Raw genomic sequence first — 13,102 nt, forward strand, 5'->3', positions numbered from 1 at the left:
CTACAATTTGATTATGGGAAAAAAATTTTCCTGTTAAAATTGAGTTATACTATTATTGTTATACTAGGAGCCCAGCACGCGATTCGAAATCGTGCAGCGCCACCCACCCTTGAGTCGCCATTCCGGCCCTACCTCGCTCCCTGGGCCCTGCAGCAGATGTGTCTGCTGCCTGTCGGCCCTGCCTCCCTCTCTGGACCTTAAAGCAGCTGCGGCCCTCCCCCAGTGCAGGCGTGCAGAGGCCCCTGCCGCCCCGCCCCTGACCTGCATGCGCAACCTCCTCCTGTCCGTTCAACCCATTAAGGCATCCTGGTTAATTAGCATATTTCTCTAATATATATATATATCAGAATTTTTTGTCCTTACTTAGGAGTAAACCAGTCTGATAGCCGAGGTTCTTCTGCTTCATGATCCCTGGGTACAAAGAGAAAATCAAGTTGAGAGTAACGCACTCATGCAGCAAACATATGTTGCATCTCTATAATATGACAGGCACTATTTGTTGCTGTTTTGGTAACTGTGAACATTTAGATCAGCTCCCGCCCTCAGGAAGCTGATAAACTAGTGGGAAAGACAAGATTAAATAGATAATCATAGTACAGAGTGATAAGGGCTAATAGGGAAAAACAGATCTCCCTAAATTTGGGCTTAAGGGAAACCAGCTGGAAAAGAAATATGTAAGCTGGGTCTAGAAGGATAAGAACTAAAGAGGGATAGGGTGAAAAGGTCATAACCAAAGGCAGAAAGGCAAGGAACAGTATGGTTCATGAATGGGGGACATATTTTAAAAATTAACAGAGCAGCTTGACTGGTGTAGCTCAGTGGTTGAGCACTGACCCATGAACCAGGAGATCACCATTCAATTCACCAGCAGGGCACATGCCGGCGTTGCAGCTCGATCCCCAATAGGGGCTGTGCAAGAGGCAGCCAATCAATGACTCTTTTTCATCATTGGTGTTTCTATCTCTCTCCCTTTCCCTTCCTCTCTGAAATAAATAAAAACATATTTTAAAAATTAACAGAGCAGGAAGAATATATATTCAGGCAAAAATGCAGATTTAATTAATTCATTTATCAAACAGTAGTAGCTTACTATGTGATACTCTGTTATGCGTTGAAATGAGGGGGTTGAAGTAGGGGCTCAGATATTCATCTTTGATTTTCATTTAAAGAGGACCCACCTAAGGGTTTGTTGTACTTTTAAGCTAATTATTTAATTAACAAGGTCATGAGGGAATTTCCCTTTTATAAACCAGGGATATTTTATAAAATAACTTTAAGCGATTTCTGCTTCCAGAAAGATGAAATAGTACTATTTTTCCCTATTCCTATCACTAAGTATAGCTGAAACCACTGAACATCATATATAAAGACTCTGAAAGGTGGAGAGAAGGCAGATCAGGTAGGCACCTTGGGACTCAAAGATTGACATGACAGTGAATTCCTTGGGTTTTCTGCCACATATATGCCAGATTGGGTACTAGAGAAGCCAGCAGCCCAGAAATGCCAATGGGCACAGACACAAAAAGAGCCCCAAGAAAAGCCTGCTCTTTACAGCTAAAGGACCAGGAAAATGGCAAGCTAGGAAGGATAGAACACTTTTAAACACCATTCACTGTACTCCAGCCCAATACCACAGAAAAACTGTCCATCCTTATAGCAAAGGCAAGTAGAGAGCTCAGATTTCCATCCCCTACAGACTGTAATGAGGCTCCCTCACCTCCTCCCTGGTGTAGAGTTAGAGGAAGTTAGTGGGGGTTAGAACTCCCACCACTGCTCAGCAATTGTGGCCACCTTCCTGCGGTTGGTGTCAGCAGAGATCATGTAGGGAGCCTGAATTTCCATCCCTGCTACTAGTAACAAGGAGCTCCTCCCCAGGTTTCAATGGAGGCAGAGATGAGAACTTGAAATTTTACCCCTCAATTGACAGTAATGAGCAGGTGCTACCCATGTTGCAGCTTGAGCAGTATAAGAGGATGCCTATGAAAATTCAATATTTAAGTGAGATACAGAGCCTCATAATACCCAAAATGTCCAGGTTTCAATAAAAATCACTTACTGCCCTAGCTGGTTTGGCTCGGTGGCTAGAGCATTGGCCTACGGACTGAAGGGTTCCAGGTTCAATTCCGTTCAAGGGCACATGCTCGAGTTGCGGGCTCGATCCTCAATAGGGGGTGTGCAGGAGGCAGCCGATCAATGATTCTCTCTCATTGATGTTTCTCTCCCTCTCTCTTCCTCTCTGAAATCAATTTAAAAATTTTTATTTAAAAAAATCACTTACTATATCAAGAATCAAGAAGTTTTCATACTAAGAATCAAGAAGATCTCTGAGAAAGGACAGTCTGCAAATGCCATAACACAGTTGTTAGAATTATCTGACAAGGATTTTAAAGCAGCCATTGTAAAAATCCTTCATTGTGCAATTACAAACACTTGAAATAAATGAAAAAATAGAAAGTGACAGCAAAGATACAGAACGTCTTATCAAAGATATAGAAGATATAAAGAAGTACCAAATATAAATTTTAGAACTTAAAAAATACAATAACTGAAGTAAAAACTCAATGGGTAGGCTGAATAATAGCATAATGGAGAGAATGGAGGAAAGAATCAATGAACCTAAAGATAGAATAATAGAAATCACTCAGTCTGAACAACAGAGAAAAAGAATGGGGAAAAAATTAACATAGCCTCAGGGAAATGTGGGACTATAACAAAAGATCATGCAATTGGACTACCAGAAGGAGAAAAAAAAGGGTGGGACTGAAAAAGTGATTTAAAAAATGGCTGAACACTCCCCATAATTTGATAAAAGACATTAACATACAGATTCAAAAAAACTGAGTAAACAAACAGGGTAAACCTAAAGCACATGGTAGTTAAATTTCTTTTTAAAAATATATTTTATTGATTTCAGAGAGGGAGAGAGAGAGAGAGAGAAACATCAATGATGCGAGAGAATCATTGATCAGCTGCCTCCTGTACGCCCCACACTGGGGATGGAGCCCACAACCCGGCCATGTGCCCTGACCGGGAATCGAACCCTGACCTCCTGGTTTGTAGGTCGATGCTCAACCACTGAGCCACGCCAGCTGGAGGCGATAGTTAAATTTCTGAAAGTTAAAGAAAAAACTTTGAAAGCAGTCAGAGAGAGAAATGATTCACCTATACGGGAAAAATAATTTGAATGAAAGTGGGGTTTCTCATCAGAAATCATGGACCCAAAAGGAAGTGGAGCAATATTTTCCACTGTAAGAAAAGAACTGTCAACCAAAATGTCTCTCAGCAGGTGAATAGTTATATAAACTTTGGTACATCCCTTTGTGGAATATTACCCAGCAATAAAAAGGTATGACTGCCCTACCCCGTTTGGCTCAGTGGATAGAGTGTTGGCCTGCGGACCAAAGGGTCCCGGGTTCAATTCCGGTCAAGGCCACGTACCTCGGTTGCAGGGCCTTGGTTGGGTCTCATGCAGGAGGCAACCAATCCATGTGTTTCTCTCACATCGATGTTTCTCTCTGTTTTCCCTCTCTTCCGCTCTCTCTAAAAGATTAATGGAAAAATATCCTCCGGTGAGGATTAAAAAAAAAAAGTATATGACCTATTGATATTCACAACAACATGGCTGGACCTCAAGGGCATTATGCTGAGTGGAAAATGCTTATCTCAATAAATAGATCATATACTGTATGATTCCATTTATAAACACTTTCAAATTGACAAAATTATAGAGATAAAACTAGATTAGTAGTACTAGGCATTAGGGAAGGTGAGAGAAAAGAGGTTGAGTGTGAGTATAAATGGTGCCTCAGAGGATGTCTTTGTGGTTAGGGAATAGTTTTATATTTTGACTGCTGTGGTGGTTACACATATCTATACATGTAATAAAATCTCATGTAATTATATACTACATTGTTCCATCATCAATTTCTCATTTTGATATAGTACAATTATGTAAGAGGTAACATTGGAGACACTTGGATGAAAGGTACATATGACCTCTTTGTACTTGATATTTTTACAACTTCTTGTGAATCAATAATTATTTCAAAATCAAATGTTTATAAAAACCATTAGAAGTCCATCCCTTTTTGACATTTCAGAGGCATTTTTAGCCAAAGATATTTTATTATAGAATTGCCCAGGCCTCGTGCTTATTCAAAATCTAATCATTCATGCTGAACTCCATTAAAAATATACAATGACAAATGAAGAATTTTTCTAAGATTCATATTTTTTTTTGCTAATTTTGACTAAATTTCACTAATTTCTCGGGTCCTACACAATGGTCTATAGTAGAAAACGGGGTTGACTAAGGAGAGCTATCAATGATATCATCCTGGATGAAGATATTTAAACTATAGCAAATGTCAAAAACCTGTCTGGTATGTAAGCAGGTGAATGTGTCAAGTGAGAAAAATTTGGAGATGGTCACGTACACACATATACATTTATATTGTGTGTGTAGAATATTTATGAACTGATACCCAAGAAATTTGTCAGTGGTTGCCTCTAGAGAATTTAGTTATTTTTCTGTACTTTTGGATTGCCATCAGCATTAGGACCCACTTGATTCCAACCAGTTTGCTCTCAATACAGTTTGTAGAATATTTATGAAACACAGATTCTTACCAGCAGAGACTTATCTTCTGTAGGTTCTTCTTTATTCTTTATAAATGAAAAAAATGCACTTAGTGTTAAATTTGAACAAATCCCTACTGCAATTAGAATATCAGAAAATCTAGAATTCAGATTCATTCATTTACTCACTTGTTAGCCAGGTAATTACTAAACACCTACTATATGTCAGCCAGAATGCTACAGAATATATGGAATATATGGCATCCAGTTCTGACATGTCATTGGTCCTTTCTATGAAGGCATATTCCCCCAGAGGGCAAATAACATGTAGAATATGATACCAAAGCAAGGGGGCTAATTTTAAAACATTAGCTACCACAATATAGCTAATTTTCAAATAGCTTTCAGTTACAATGCATTGCTTATTAAAAAACAAAACATAAGGAGGAAGGTATGGCTGAGATAAGAATTTGAACTTATTTATGTAAGAGAATTCTAGCAGGTTAGCAAATTTGTTCTCCATTACAACTGTGATTCTACAACAGGTCACTTGAGTCTTGTTCCTATTAGATGGAACTTTGATATAATTTAAAATATATCTAAAATAGCCCCCAACACTTTCTATCCTGTTACCTTGCTTTACTTCTTTCTTCATAGCATTATTATATATATAATACAATGCTCCTGATAACATATTACATATTTCTTTGCTTATTGTCTATTTTCTTCGCCTAGACTATAAAGTGTCATAGGAGCAGTCACTTTGTTTGAATCAATTTTTTTTCCAGCACCTGGAACAGAGCCTGGTACCAAGAAGGCACTCAATAAATACTCAATGAATGTTGAAAAATGAAAGGATTAGTATATTTATGATTTGATTTATTTCCCAAAGAGAAGATAATTTTTGATTAATTTAGGGAGTGTTTATTAATACTTTTTGGGGAAAACTCAGTATTTTAGATCAACTCTGCCAATCACTAATTAATTTTAAAAATTCATTAATTTTTTTATATTTACCGGAAATGATGCTTAATCAATGTCAGTGATAAAGCAAATGAAACCAATAACAGTATTTTCCATTTAGAATTCATTCTCTGCTGCAAAAAAAAAGAAGAGGAGGAGGAGAAAAAGAGTGGGTGTTTTTGGAAAATAAAAAACTTCTTTGCTATCTTCTAATAACAAATTAATTTATGAAAATTTGTCCACCAACCCAAGTGTCTGATTCTAGGCTGCTCAGCCGTAGAAAGAAGGTAGACTTGAATTATGGAAACCACCTATATTGTTTGAATTGCCTGCAAAAATCTCCCTTAGATGCCAACTGATCCTTTTTAAGTTAGGTACAAAGTGTTGGTGACATTCCTTTTGTGTACCTTTATCAAAGTCCACCATGATTGCATTAAGGAAATTTAATAAAACAAGTTCTATTTACTTGTGCTTCTGTGAAGATAAAAGGAGATACCCATGAGGACATCCTTATGCACTAAATGTATTCTTTTCCCAAAGTTGATGTTTATATATTTGTTCCTAATATATTTATTCCAAGACTAATCATTTATTCAAAGACTATACAACTAGTAACCTAAAATTATATGAGCTGTCTTAAAGGTATATTCTTGTAAATAGTAATTAAAAGTCTAAATTAAAGGCATTAAACTCTAAAATGGAATATTGGCACCCTAGCAGGTTTGGCTCAATGGATAGAGTGTCAGGGGCCTGCAGACTGAGGGGTCCCAGGTTCAGTTTGGTTGAGGGTATGTACCTCAGTTGCAGGCACCCCAAGGGGAACCCCCACCCTGAAGGGGCTGTGGCCAGCCTGCAAACAGCCCTCAGCCACTCACCCAGGCTGGCCACACCCTCATGGGGTGAGGGTCCCCACTGGGGGGCTTGGCCAGCCTGAAAACTGCCATTGGCCACTCACCCAGACTGGCCAGGCACCCCAGCAGGACCCCCCACCCTGAAGGGGGTGTGGCCAGCCTGAAAACGGCCCTCAGCCCCTCACCCAGGCTGGCCAGGCACCCCAGTGGGGACCCCCACCCTGAAGAGGCTGTGGTCAGCCTGCAAACAGCCATCAGCCCCTCACCCAGGCTGGCCAGGCACTCCTATATAATAAAAGGGTAATATGCAAATTGACCCTAACAGCAGAACGACTGGGAATGACTGGTCACTATGACACACACTGACCACCACGGGGCAGATGCTCAATGCAGGAGCTTCCCCCTGGTGGTAAGTGTGCTCCCACAGGGGAGCTCTGCTCAGCCACAAGCCAGGCTGATGGCTGCCAGAACAGCGGTGGTGGTGGGAGCCTCTCCTGCCTCCTCAGCAGCGCTAAGGATGTCCGACTGCAGCTTAGGCCTGCTCCGCGCTGGCACGTGGACATCCCCTGAGGGTTCCCGGGCTGCCAGCGGGATGTCTGACTGCCAGCTTAGGCCCAATCCCCCAGGGAGTGGGCCTAAGCCAGCAGGTGGTCATCCCCCAAGGGGTCCCAGACTGCGAGAGGACACAGGCCGGGCTGAGGGACCCCTTGAGTGCACAAATTTTTGTGCACTGGGCCTCTAGTTAATCTATAATAATAAAAGCATAATATGCTAATTAGACCAGACAGCCAAATGACCTTCTTCCCAATGAAGCCATGGTGGTGGAAGCTGAGGCAGAGGCAGTTAAGGGTGGTCAGGCAGGCAGGCAGAGTGGTTAGAGGCAATCAGGCAGGCAGGCAGAGTGGTTAGGAGCAACCAGGCAGGCAGGCGAATGGTTAGGGGTGATCAGGCAGACAGGCAGAGAGGTTAGGGGCAATCAGGCAGGCAGGTGAGTGGTTAGGGGTGATGAGGCAGGCAGGCAGAGGGGTTAGGGGTGATGAGGCAGGCAGGCAGAGGGGTTAGAGGCGATGTGGCAGGCAGGCAGAGTGGTTAGGGGTGATGAGGCAGGCAGGCAGGCGAGCGATTAGGAGCCAGTGGTTCCAGATTGTGAGAGGGATGTCTGACTGCCATTTTAGGCCTGATCCCACCTAAACTGGCAGTCAGACATCCCCCGAGGAGTCCTGGATTGCGAGAAGGTGCAGGCCAGGCTGGGCACCCCCTCACCCCCTGTGCACTAATTTCGTGCACCAGGCCTCTAATGTTGTAATAAATTGGTATGGGGCCAGGCAGTTTCTAAATGTATTGGAGAGATCACTTTGTAAGTTATATAAATGTCTAACCATTATACTGTACATATGAAACTAATATAATGTTGAATGTCAACTTTAATTGAAAAAAAAGAATTTTAAAAATACATGTTTTTATATTTTTTATTAATTTTTTTTACAGAGTGGAAGGGAGAGGGATTAGAGAGTTAGAAACATCGATGAGAGAGAAACATTGATCAGCTGCCTCCTGCACATCCTCAACTGGGTATGTGCCCGCAACCAAGGCACATGCCCTTGACCAGAATCGAACCTGGGACCCTTCAGTCCGCAGGCCGACACTCTATGCACTGAGCCAAACCAGTCAGGGCTAAAAATACATTTTAAGCTGAAATAAAATAAGGTAATTTGAAATTCAAAAAAAATAAAGGTCATCTGTTCCTTGTTACATTTTTGCAATGTGGTTACTAGAATATTTAAAGTTACAAATGTGAAATGACCAACTTTTAAATTCAAGTACATTAGAAATACCGTATATATAGGTAAGACTCTGTTTAACCAGATTGTCTTCTTACAATGAGCCCTCAGTGACATTATTCTTAAAAGCAGAAACATGTTTATGTGTCACCTACCTTGTACAATACACTTTAAGGCCAAGGTTTGAGGATGATCTCTACCTATGATTTTTCCAGATCATCTAAACTGTTATACAATCCCTTCTTAGAGCCTTACCTTTAGTTTTGGTGATGTAAAGAGAAAGTCTTAGAACTTTTCCTGAGCATTATAATTTTGGGTCTTTGTAAAAAATAGATATATAAAAATAAAAGATACTATCTAATATTCTCCTTGTGTTTGAATCTTCTGCTAATGGTGATGTCACCAGATTCTTGATGATGAAAGCATTAGAAAGTCATAATGATACATTTGGTAGCAAGTTCTTCTCATTGTTACTAGATGATAGAACTTTGTCCCATTTGAAAAAGTCAAGGATTTTAACTGTTTTGCTTTTAGTTTTTGTTGTTGTACTTCTTGCTGTTTTCAATGATTGATTTTTTTAACTCTATAAATATATTTTGGTGTGCTGTGTGTGTATATGCATGCATATGAATAACACAAAAGTGCAACATTTTTTTCTTCAATGCCTCATTAGGCATTGTCCAATTATCTAAGGTAAAGCTAATTCCTTCTTATGCTTTCTTAAATGTACTTATTTTCTGATTATAGAAGTACCACATTTTCATGTTATTAAATTTGTCAAGTGCATAAAAGCACAAAGAAGAAAATGATAATCAAACGTAATCACACTGTCCTGAGATAATCACTCTTAATTTGAGGTAGCAGGCACCTTTATTTTGTCCTTCCTTAAAAATAAATTAGTTTTGCCCTAACAGGTTTGGCTCAGGGGATAGAGCATCGGCCTGTGGACTGAAGGGTCCCAGGTTCGATTCTGGTCAAGGGCATGTACCTTGGTTGTGGGTGCATCCCCGGTAGGGGGTGTGTGGGAGGCAGCTGATTGATGTTTCTCTCTCATTGATGTTTCTAACTCTCTATCCCTCTCCCTTCCTCTCTGTAAAAAATCAATAAAATATTAAAAAAAATTAGTTTTTCATATTGAAAAAGAAAGACACAGTAGAATAATTCTAACAGAAAAAAAGGTTATGTATACTATATCATTTTCTCCCTTCAGCACCTGACTCTTCCCATTCCCCCATCTCCAATGGTAGCCACTATGAACAGTTTGCTGGTTTTTTATATTATATACTAGAGGCCCGGTGCATGAAATTTGTGCATGGGGGGTAAGGGGGGTCCCTCAGCCCGGCCTGCACTCTCTCCAATCTGGGATCCCTCGGGGGATGTCTGACTGCTGGTTTAGGTGGGATCGGGCCTAAACTGGCAGTCGGACATCCCTCTCGCAATCCAGGACCTCTGACTCCTAATCGCTCACCTGCCTGCCTGCCTGATCACCCCTAACAACTCTGCCTGCCTGCCTGATTGTCTCTAATCACCTCTGCCTCGGCCCCCGCCACCGCGGCTTCATCCGGAAGGACATCCAGAATGTCATTCGGCTGTCCGGTCTAATTAGCATATTACGCTTTTATTATTATAGACTAGAGGCCCGATGCACAAAATTCGTGCAAGGGGCTCAGCTCTCACAGCCCCAGCTGCCTCTCTGCTCCGGCTGCCTCACGGCCCCAGGGCCCTGCGCCCCCCACCCACTGATCATTTTGGAAGGTCGTTCTGGAAGGTCATTCTGCCGTCTAGTCTAATTAGCATATTAGCTCTTTATTATATAGGATGGTTGATGTTGAGCATCCTTTTGCATGTTTAAGAGTCATTGTAGCCCTAACCGGTTTGGCTCAGTGGATAGAGCATCGGCCTGCGGACTGAAGGGTCCCAGGTTCGATTCTGGTCAAGGGCATGTACCTTAGTTGTGGGCACATCCCCAGAAGGGGGTGTGCAGGAGGCAGCTGATGGATGTTTCTCTCTCATCTATGTTTCTAACTCTCTATCCCTTTCCCTTCCTCTCTATAAAAAATCAATAAATTAACCATACAATCTAGCAATTCTTCATCTAGATATTTACCCAAGAGAAATGCAAGCATATGTTTATAAAAAAGATCTATTTATGATTGTTCATGGTCGTTTTCTTGGCAGTGGCCAAAAGGTGGAAACAACCCAAATGGTTGTCAACAGGTGAATGGATAAACAAGCTGTGGGTTAGTACTCAGAAATAAAAAAGAACACAGTATTGATACATGTATGAACATAGATGGGCCTCAAAATAATTATACTGTAAAAAAAGGCCAGGCCAAAAAAAAAAGTAGCACATACTGTATGCTTTATTTATATAAAATTCTTAAATATACACATTTTTATGTTTTGGTTGCCTGGAATCTGAATGCACTTTATTTAGCATGAATCCTAAATCCAGTCCAGTATGGAAGCTGAAATGGGCAGAAATTTCCTGTCCCTGCCCCTTGTAGCTAAAACATGGGCACATGACTTAAACTACCTGGTATGCTTACCAGATTATCCTACCTTGGACTTTGAGCATTAAGGTAGGTCAGTTTGAGATTATTTGTAATATAGTCAAGGACTAACATGGCAGATGTTTCTAAGAGTATGGAGGTCAGCAGGGAGATAATAAGTGAGGGGTCACCTATGGCAAGATTTTATCCATGCGTTTCCTCCCTTAGTTCCTTTATATTTATCTCTCAGCAGCTTTTCCTAAGTACTGTGAACTGCTTCTGACCCTTCTGTAGGGTCAGAACCATTACTATTACTCACCACTCTCTAGATTTCCCTTCCTTCGAAGGCAAATAGCAGACTCTACTTTCTAGCCCTTTTGCACAGGCAGGTGCATGCAATAAGTCCAGGCTGAGGCACCGATAAGCTCCTGTATGGTTCTCTAGTGTCTTCCCCTGACATTTTAACTAGCAATACCACAGATGGCAGACCCTCCATTGTTCTGGGTCCCCAAGTGACAATATGGAGTAATTGCCTGGCTCCAGCCTTCACCAGATATGTAGGTGAATGAGAAACTTTTTCATATTAGGCCACTAAGATTTGAGAGTTGAATTTCCCCATCCAACATGCCATTCCATAAATTCTCTGTTTAGATGAATCAGAGTCAGTTTCAATGCTCTGACAAATCCAGGTATTGGTACCAGAGAAAGAAAGGGGGTTATAGGCAACATACACTTGGGGTAAAGAGGGAACCTAAAATTCATTATCAGGCCTTGTTTGGGTTAAAGGCAATAGAAAACTCACATTAGCATTCAGAGATGGATTTCAGGCAACCTTCGGACTATAGTATTAAACAGTTAATTAAATTATCCCATGAATGAAATGTTCATCAAAGGCAAAGTCTTTGGGGCAATAATAGTTCCTGCCATAAAAATATACAATGATGATGATGATGATGATGATAACACTTATGTACCAGAGACTATACTACACACATATATTAACTTATTTAATGACATGAAGGATATAAAGATATCAAGGACCAACTGGCATGTGAAATAGCTGTATCTAATGACACCAGAGAGCTTAAAGGAAAAGCACAGTATTACAGATGTCCTCCATTTCCTCTCTACCCCCTCAACCCAGCCCTTCCCACCTCAGGCCTTCACCACACTATTGTCTGTGTCCATGGGCTATGCATATTGAATGGCATCTTTAGAAATGACTAGAACTTCTGTGTTGTCCCAACTCATGCCAGGTGACACATGCTGGGTTGTAGCTCTTTTTGGACATCTTACAATTTCTCCTCCAGCCCTAGAACTGCTATTACCTTCATTAAAAAATATTGTGGATTGCCTCACTCCCCCTTGTATACGTCTCAGTTCTTTTATCATCTATATGTCCAATTCACTATCTTAATTGCTACTGTTTGGAATACCTATAATAGTAGTTTGTTTTTCTAACTGGACCCTGACTACTGATAAATGTGTGTGCATGTATGTATGTGTGCAATAAATCAATTTGTATAAATATTATATAAGCACACAGCATGTGTGTGTGTGTGTGTGTGTGTGTGTGTGTGTGTGTGTATTCATGTGGTGGGTATATAAGCGCATATAAAAGGAACTAGAGCCCAGTGCATGAGATTCATGCATTGTGTGGGGACAGGGGGAGTCCCTCAGCCAGGCCTGCGCCCTCTCACAGTCCGTGACCCCTTGGGGGGTGTCTGATTGCCAGCTTAGGCCTGATCCTCTTGGGGATTGGACCTAAGCTGGCAGTAAGACATCCCTCTTGCAGTCCAGGGCTCTCACAGTCCAGGACCCCTCACTCCTTACTGCCCACCTGCAGCAGAGGTGGGAGAGGCTCCTGCCACCACCACTGCTCTTGCCAGCCCTGAGCCCAGCTTCTGGCTCAGTGGCGCTCCCCCTATGGGAACGCACTGACCACCAGGAGGCAGCTCCTACGTTGAGCATTCTCTCCCTGGTGGTTAGTGCGTGTCATAGTGACAGGTCATTCTGCCATTTGGTCGATTGGCATATTATGCTTTTATTATATAGGACTAGGGGCCCAGTGAATAAATTTGTACACCTTGAAAGGAACTGTGGGCTGCAAGGCTACAGTAGGCACAGGGGCGGGTCTCGGCCCATCCTCTGCGCCCCTGCCCGGCCCCTCCAGGCATAGTCCCCGGTCCCCTGTCTGTCGCAGCCCCACTCCCGCCGCCATCGCTCCCATGTGCTGACGGCACCAGCCCCGCTTGCACCTGCTAAAGGCACAGAACAATTGGGGCTGGCACCAGCAGCAGGTGCAAGCGGGAGCAGCACCGTCAGTGGGTGCAAGAGGTGGCTACTGTCCTGATCGCCTCTCAGAAGCAGGGGAAGGTGGAGAAGGCCTCAGCTGCTGCTCATACCCGCTGATGATGCCAAGCAATCAGGACCGAGC

General features: G+C 42.0%; 1 long non-coding RNA gene across 5 annotated transcripts in view; it reads left to right on the forward strand.

Annotated features, from left to right (window-relative positions):
• LOC139020832 (uncharacterized) overlaps positions 1-13,102 on the forward strand; it is a 126,708-nt gene that overhangs the window by 27,621 nt on the left and 85,985 nt on the right. The window lies entirely within an intron of this gene.

The sequence above is a fragment of the Myotis yumanensis genome, unplaced genomic scaffold (genome assembly GCF_028538775.1).
Source record: "Myotis yumanensis isolate MYYU_CA2020_CCGP unplaced genomic scaffold, mMyoYum1.0.hap1 SCAF_12, whole genome shotgun sequence".
Taxonomy (NCBI): domain Eukaryota; kingdom Metazoa; phylum Chordata; class Mammalia; order Chiroptera; family Vespertilionidae; genus Myotis; species Myotis yumanensis.